This window comes from Heterodontus francisci, chromosome 23 (genome assembly GCF_036365525.1).
Source record: "Heterodontus francisci isolate sHetFra1 chromosome 23, sHetFra1.hap1, whole genome shotgun sequence".
NCBI lineage: Eukaryota > Metazoa > Chordata > Chondrichthyes > Heterodontiformes > Heterodontidae > Heterodontus > Heterodontus francisci.
The window spans coordinates 62926119-62934175 of record NC_090393.1 but is presented as its reverse complement, the minus strand read 5'-3'; the positions used below and the strand labels follow the sequence as shown (position 1 = coordinate 62934175).

General features: G+C 46.8%; 2 non-coding genes across 2 annotated transcripts; both read right to left on the bottom strand.

Moving 5' to 3' along the window:
• Window positions 1-7529: 7529 nt before the first annotated feature.
• trnas-uga (transfer RNA serine (anticodon UGA)) lies at window positions 7530-7611 on the bottom strand. The gene has a single exon. It is a non-coding gene; the product is annotated as a tRNA-Ser (tRNA).
• Window positions 7612-7643: 32 nt separating this feature from the next.
• Window positions 7644-7717, bottom strand: trnai-aau (transfer RNA isoleucine (anticodon AAU)). Its single transcript has one exon. It is a non-coding gene; the product is annotated as a tRNA-Ile (tRNA).
• Between the last annotated feature and the right edge of the window lie 340 nt (window positions 7718-8057).

The window sequence follows — 8057 nt, the reverse complement described above, 5'->3', positions numbered from 1 at the left end:
GGACTTTCAGAAAGCTTTCAAAAAAGTCCCGCATAAGAGATTAGTATGTAAAATTAAAGCCCATGGGATTGGAGGTAGTGTATTGCGATGGATAGCAAATTGGTTGGCATACAGGAAACAAACAGCAGGAATAAACATGTCTTTTTCCGAATGGCAGGCAGTGACTAGTGGGGTACCGCAGGAATCAGTGCTTGGATCCCTGCTATTCACAATATACATCAATGATTTAGAGGAGGGAACTAAATGTAATATCTCCAAATTTGCAGATGACACAAAACTGGGTGGGAGGGAGAATTGTGAGGAGGATGCAGAGAGGCTTCAGGGTGATTTGGACAAGTTGAGTGAGTGGGCTAATGCATGGCAGATGCAGTATAATGTGGATAAATGTGAGGTTATCCACTTTGGTAGCAAAAATAGGAAAGCAGATTATTATCTGAACGGCTATAAACAGAGAGAGGGGAATATGCAGCGAGACCTGGGTGTTCTCATACACCAGTCGCTGAAGGCAAGCATGCAGGTGCAACAGGCGGTAAAAAAGGCAAATGGTATGTTGGCCTTCATAGCGAGAGGATTTGAGTACAGGAGCAGGGATGTCTTGCTGCAATTATACAGGGCCTTGGTGAGGCCACACCTGGAATATTGTGTGCAGTTTTGGTCTCCTTATTTGAGGAAGGATGTTCTTGCTATAGAGGGAGTGCAGCGAAAGTTTACCAGACTGATTCCTGGGATGATGGGACTGACGTATGAGGAGAGATTGAGTCGGTTAGCATTATATTCGCTGGAGTTTAGAAAAGTGAGGGGGTATCTCATAGAAACCTATAAAATTCTAACAGGACATGACAGGGTTGATGCAGGAATGATGTTCCCGATGGTGGGAGAGTCCAGAACCAGGGGTCATAGTCTAAAGATAGGGGGTAAACCTTTCAGGACTGAGATGAGGAGAAATTTCTTCACCCAGAGAGTGGTGAGCCTGTGGAACTCGCTACCACAGAAAGCCGTTGAGGCCAAAACATTGTATGTTTTCAAGAAGGAGTTAGATATAGCTCTTGGGTCTAAAGGAATTAAAAGATATGGGGGGAAAGCGGGACCAGGTTACTGAGTTGGATGATCAGCCATGATCATAATGAATGGCGGAGGAGGCTCGAAGGGCCGAATGGCCTACTCCTGCTCGTATTTTCCATGTTTCTATGTTTCTGCAGCAAAACACCTTTGGCCACCAATCCATCAGGCAGTGGTCTGCATCGAATGTCCTCAAGGGCCTACAGGAAAAGGAGATGGTGGATCCTGTCAGATGGTTCTCCGAGCAGACTGACAAAGTCATTTGGCAGAATGTCTCATCACCAGAACTTTCAAACAAGTACCAAGACGTAACTTGGCTGGTGCTGAGAACGGCCCTCCCCGTCAGATCCTTCCTGCACGCCCAGAGTCTCACCCCCTCCACACGCTGCCCTTAAGGTGGCTGTGGTGGGGAAGAAACTGTTTCCCACCTCCTTCTGGAATGTGTCTTTGCAAAGAATGTGTGGAAAGAGATGCAATGGTTTTTGTCGAGGTTTATCCCAAGCAGCTCTGTAACACAGGAGTCTGTGCTCTACGGGCTGTTCCCAGGGACGCACACCGAGACAAACATCAACTGCTGCTGGAGGACTATCAATTCAGGGAAAGGCGCTCTTTGGTCTGCCCGAAACTTGCTGGTCTTCCGGCGCAAAGAGTTGTTCACGACCGAGTGTTGCAGACTGGCATATTCCAAAGTCCAGGACTACGTGCTGAGGGATGCACTGAAGCTTGGGGCAGCCGCTGCAAAGGCTCAATGAGGAAAGACCACTGTGTAAGGTCCTCCCGCCATAGTGAACTGAGGTGCTGGACCCATGGGAAACCCCTTGGGCTGTATACACCAAATATGGGTTTGCTGCAAAATGTACATGGCATGTAAAATGGAGTGGAACCATTGTGAGGCAACTCACTCCTGTATTGAAATAAACTGATTTCCTTTGCACTTTTTGGAATGTCAACTTGATGCTGCTTTGAACTCTTTCGTAATGTATTTTTTTTTACAGATTTTTATGAATAAAGTATATTTTGGGGAAAAAAGCTATGACAAAGTCCAATATTAAAAGTGACACGTCACCTGGTGTTGTCCTAGGCACTGGATTGGGATGCAACAAAGGCACCCAGTCTAGACAACTCTTTGAAGTTCTCTTACCTACCAACTGGACTTGTGCTAAAATTGTGAGAGCTGTCCCACTGACTAGTCAAGCAACAGCCTGACATAGTCATACTCACGGAATCATACCATATAGACAATGTCCCAGACACCACCATCACCATTGTTGGCTATGTCCTGTCCCATCAACAGGACAGGCCCCAGAGGTGACAGCACAGTGGCATACAGTTGGGGTCCTGGGCATCCTCAATGTTGACTCTGGATCCATGAAGTCCCATGGAATTGAATATGGGCAAGGAAACCTCCTGCTGATTATCACCTACTGCCCATCCTCAGCTGGTGAATCAGTGCTTCTCCCTGTTGATCACCAATTGGAAGAAGCACTGAAGATAGCAAGGGCACAAAATGTACTCTGGGTGGGGGACTTCAACGTCCATCACCAAGAGTGCCTCGGTAGCACCACGACTGACCAAGCTGGCCGAGTCCTAAAGGACACATCTGCCAGGCTTGGCCTGGAGCAGGTGGTGAGGGAAAGGCTGCTTGACCTCAGCCTCACCAATCTACCTGTCACAGATGCACCTTTCCATGACAACATTGGTAAGAGTGACCACTGCACTGTCCTTGTGGAGATGATGTCCCATCTTCACATTAAAGACATCCTCCATTCTGTATTGGCACTACACCGTGCTAAATGGGATGGATTCAGAACAGATCTAGCATCTCAAAATGGTACAGTGGGCCATCAGCAGCAGAACTGTATTCCATCACAATCTGAAACCCCATGGCCTGGCATATCCCTCACTCTACCATTATATCAAGCCAGGGAACCAACCCTGGATCAAGGAAGAGTACAGGGGAGCATGCCAGGACCAGCAGCAGGTGAACCTAAAAATGAGGTGCCTACCTTGTGAAGCTACAACACAGGAACACATGCATGTTAAACAGTGGAAGCAGCATGCGATAGACAGAGCTAAGCAATCGACAACCAACAGATCAAATCAAAGCTTTGTAGTCCTGCCACATCCAGTTGTGAATGGTGGTGGACAATTAGACAGTTAACAGGAGGAGGAGGCTCTGTGAGCATTCCTATCCTCAATGATGGGGGAGCCCAGCACATCAGTGCAAAAGACAAGGCTGAAGCAATTGCAACAATGTTCAGCCAGAAGTGCCGAGTGGATGACCCATCTTGGCCTCATCTTGAGGTCCCCAGCATCACAGATCCCAGTCTTTAGCCAATTCGATTTGCTCCACGTGGATATCAAAAAACAACTGAACGCACTGGATACTGCAAAGGCTATAGGCCCTGATAACATCCCAGCTGTAGTGCTGAAGACTTGTGCTCCAGAACATGCCGCGCCCCTAGCCAAGCTGTTCCAGTACAGCCACAACACTGGCATCTACCCGGCAATGAGGAAAATTTCCCAGGTATGTCCTGTACACAAAAAGCAGGACAAATCCAATCCCGCCAATTACCGCCACATCAGTCTACCCTCAATCATCAGCAAAGTGATGGAAGGTGTCATCAACAGTGCTATCAAGCGGCATTTCCTCAGCAATAACCCGCTCAGTGATGCTCAGTTTAGGTTCCGCCAGGGCCACTCAGCTGCTGACCTCATTACAGCCCTGGCCAAACATGGATAAAAGAGCTGAATTCCTGAGGTGAGGTGAGAGTGACTGCCTTTGTGGCATCAAGGACCCCTAGCCAAATTGAAGTCAATAGGAATCAGCAGGAAAATTCTCCACTGGTTGGAATAGAACCTAGCACAAAAGAAGATGGTTGTGGTTGTGGTTGTTGGAGGCCAATCATCTCAGTCCCAGGACATTGACACAGGAGTTCCTCAGGGTAGTGTCCTAGGCCCAACCATCTTCAGCTGCTTCATCAATGACCTCCCCTCCATCATAAGGTCAGAAGTGGGGATGTTCGCTGATGATTGCACAATGTTCAGCACCATTCACGACTCCTCAGATACTGAAGCAGTCCACGTCTGCTTGCAGCAAAACCTGGACAACATTCAGGCTTGGGCTGAAAAGTGGCAAGTAGCATTCGTGCCACATAAAGTGCTAGGCAATGACCATCTCCAACAAGAGAAAGTCTAACCATCTCCCCTTGATGATCAATGGCATTACCATCACTGAATCCCCCACCATCAACATCCTGGGGGTCACCATTGACCAGAAACTTAACTGGACTAGCCATATAAATACCGTGGCTACAAGAGCAGGTCAGAGGCTGGGAATTCTGTGGTAAGTAACTCACTTCCTGACTCCCCAAATTCTGTCCACCATCTTCAAGGCACAAGTCAGGAGTGTGATGGAATACTCTCCACTTGCCTGGATGGGTGCAGCTCCAACAACACTCAAGAAGCTCGAAACCATCCAGGACAAAGCAGCCCGCTTGATTGGCACCCCATCCACAACCTTAAATGTTCACTCCCTTTACCAGTGACACACAGTGGCAGCATTGTGTACTGTCTATAAGATGCACTGCAGCAACTTACCAAGGCTCCTTAGACAGCACCTTCCAAACCCGCGACCTCTACCACCTAGAAGGACAAGGGCAGAAGATGCCTGGAAAGATCACCACCTACAAGTTCCCCTCTCGGTTATGCACCATCCTGACTTGAAAATATATTCTGGAACTCCCTCCCTAACAGCACTGGGTGTACCTACACCACATGGACTGCAGAGATTCAGGAAGGCAGCTCACCCCCACCTTCCCGGGGGCAATTAGGGATGGGCAATAAATGCTGGTCTTGTCAGCGTTGTCAACATCCCATGAATGAATAAAAAAATTAACACACTGTATGGTATAGAATACTGGGAAAGCACATGGTATATATTATATAGCAGAATAACATGCTAAATATTATACAGGGACTAACACAACTAACACTATTATATAGGGAGTAGAACACTATGCTGGGAATACCATAAGTTGTATAGATTTTAAAGGAAATAATGCAGAGTATATATTATACTGGGAAAAACACATGATATATAGTATATAGTATACAGTATACAGAAGATTGTGCACACAGCCTACAATATACTGGGAATAACACACAGCAGTTTATATTATTTAGAGATTAACACACAGTTTATAGTATGATGGTCACACCTGTACAATATGTCTTTGCTGTAAGAATGACGGAGACCAGCTTGTCTCTCACCATCTCTGCTATGTCTGGAGCAGCCTCTCTTTGATGTTTCCGGGTATTTTCCTTCCTGAGTGAGGGTTGCTTGCTCCACACAAGTGTGAGCTGCCAATGTCATGGAGACTGTTCTCAGCTGTACTGCAGGCCGCTGATTAAGCACCTCCTGACTCCCAGAAACCCAATGTTATTTGGATGGCCATAGACTCCAGGCCCACTGTATGCAGGGTAGCTGAACTGACTTGTTGTATTCTGTAACACTCCAGACAATCTCAAATCATAGGGACTCTGCGGCACTGAAGGATGCCTTGGATTTGGTGACTGGCTTGCATTGACAATGGGGAAATCCCGACCCCCTCCATTCTCCCAGACACTCTTCCCACAATCCTTACTGTTCAACGGAGGACCAAAAATGGAACTCAACTCCAGGGGATAGGTTGCCACTACACTGGCTACTGGTTTGTCTTCAGACACTGGAAGACTTTCCGGCCCAGGTGTCATATTGCTGAACGCATTGAAAACCAATGGTTGCCCATGGGTGGTTTGTTCATTTGAGCCTCTGCCGTCATTCCCATGATATGTAGGTGACGATGTTTCTTCACAGGCTGAGAAGTTACTGTGAAAGAAAAAGACAGTTCACATTGTTTTAAATGCTTAGAACTCTGAGCTTGCATAAAAGGGTGTGAGGCACTACGTCATAGAACACAAGATATAAATGTGTGCAAGATGCAGCTGTTCAGTAAACATTGTGAGACTGTAGAACATTGACCTCCAGGAACTAGCCAACCCTGACTCCCAGGATAATAAAAACAAAATACTGCAGATGCTGGAAATCTGAAATAAAAACGAAAAGTGCTGGAAATACTCAGCAGGTCTGGCAGCATCTGTGGAGAGAGAAGCAGAGTTAACGTTTCAGGTCAGTGACCTTTCATCAGAACTGCCATCTCAATTTCTCTGCTCCACTGACTCCCAGGAATTGGCCAACATTGACCCTCAGGAATTGACCAATGTTATCCTCCAGGAACTGGCCAACATAGGAAATAGGAGCAGGAGTAAGCCATTCAGCCACTTGAGCCTGCTCCTCCATTCAACTAGATCATGGCTGATCTTCTGCCTCAATGCCATTTTCCCACACTAACCCTATATCCCTTGACATCTTTAATATCTAGAAATCTATCACTATCTTTCTTGAACATACTCAATAACTGAGCCTCCACAGACCTCTGGGGTAGAGAATTCCGAAGAGTCGCCAACTTCTGAGTGAAGAAATTCCTCCTTATCTCAGTCCTAAATGGCCTACCTCTTATTCTGAGACAATGTCCCCTGGTTCTCCTAGCCAGGGGAAACATCCTTCCTGCATCAACCTTGTCGAGCCCAGTAAGCATTTTGTATGTTTGAATGAGATCACCTCTTATTCTTCTAAACTACATAGCATAAAGGTCCAGTCACCTTCCACCATCCCAGGAATCAGCCTGGTGAACCTTTGTTGCATTCCCTCTATGGCAAGTATATTCAGTTTAAATTCCACCACCTGCCACAGTGGGATTTGAACCCATGTTCGCAGGGCATTAGCCTGGGCCTCCAGATTACATGTTCAGTGACATTGTCACTACACCACTGTCTCCCGCACCCTCCCCTCCCAAATCAGTGAAAAATCCATCCCTGGGCGGTCTGAAACCACCAACCTTTCAATAAACAGCCAAATGGGCTGGCCGATTGCACCACAGAGACTGCAATGCAAACTTTCATGTTTCCAATTAGAAAAAGGAGCTTAGTGTCAATCGTTTTAATAGAATGCGGCAGATTTTATTCTGATCAGTGATCTCCCCAGGTAGTCAACTAGAGCGGCACAGTGGCACAGTGGTTAGCACCGCAGCCTCACAGCTCCAGCGACCCGGGTTCAATTCTGGGTACTGCCTGTGTGGAGTTTGCAAGTTCTCCCTGTGACTGCGTGGGTTTCCTCCGGGTGCTCCGGTTTCCTCCCACAGCCAAAAGACTTGCAGGTTGATAGGTAAATTGGCCGTTATAAATTGCCCCTAGTATAGGTAGGTGGTAGGGGAATATAGGGACAGGTTAGGAATGTGGGATTAGTGTAGGATTAGTATAAATGGGTGGTTAATGGTTGGCACAGTCTCGGTGGGCCGAAGGGACTGTTTCAGTGCTGTATCTCTAAATCTAAAAAAAATCTAAAAATCCAGAGAAAGCAGAACCAAATTCACTGTGAGCAGGGTTTGAACCTGTGCAGGAAAACCCCACTGGATTTCAAGTCCAATGCCTTAACCACTTGACCATCACAGCTCAAAAGCTTGTAGTGTCCCTAAGGGGAGAGTTGACCCATATGGGGATCAAACCCACAACCGTGGCATTATTAGTACCATATTCTAACCAACTGAGCTAACCAGCCTCTATTAAATGAATTTAAATTCACCAGTGGCCACGGCAGGATTTGAACTCATGCGCCTGGCTCTTTGTCCAGGCATCTGGATTACTAGTTCAGTAACATAACCACTATGTTACTGTAACCCATTAACCTCCAGAAACTGACCAACTCTGATCCCTAGCAACTGGCCAACATTGAACTCCAGGTATTGGCCAGAACTGACCTCCATGAGCTAGCCCACATTGACATTCAGGAACTGGCCAGCATTGCTCTACAGGAACTGGCCAGTACTGACCTTCATGAACTAGACAGCATTGACCTCCATGTACTGGCCAGCATAGACCTCCATGAACTAGACAGCATT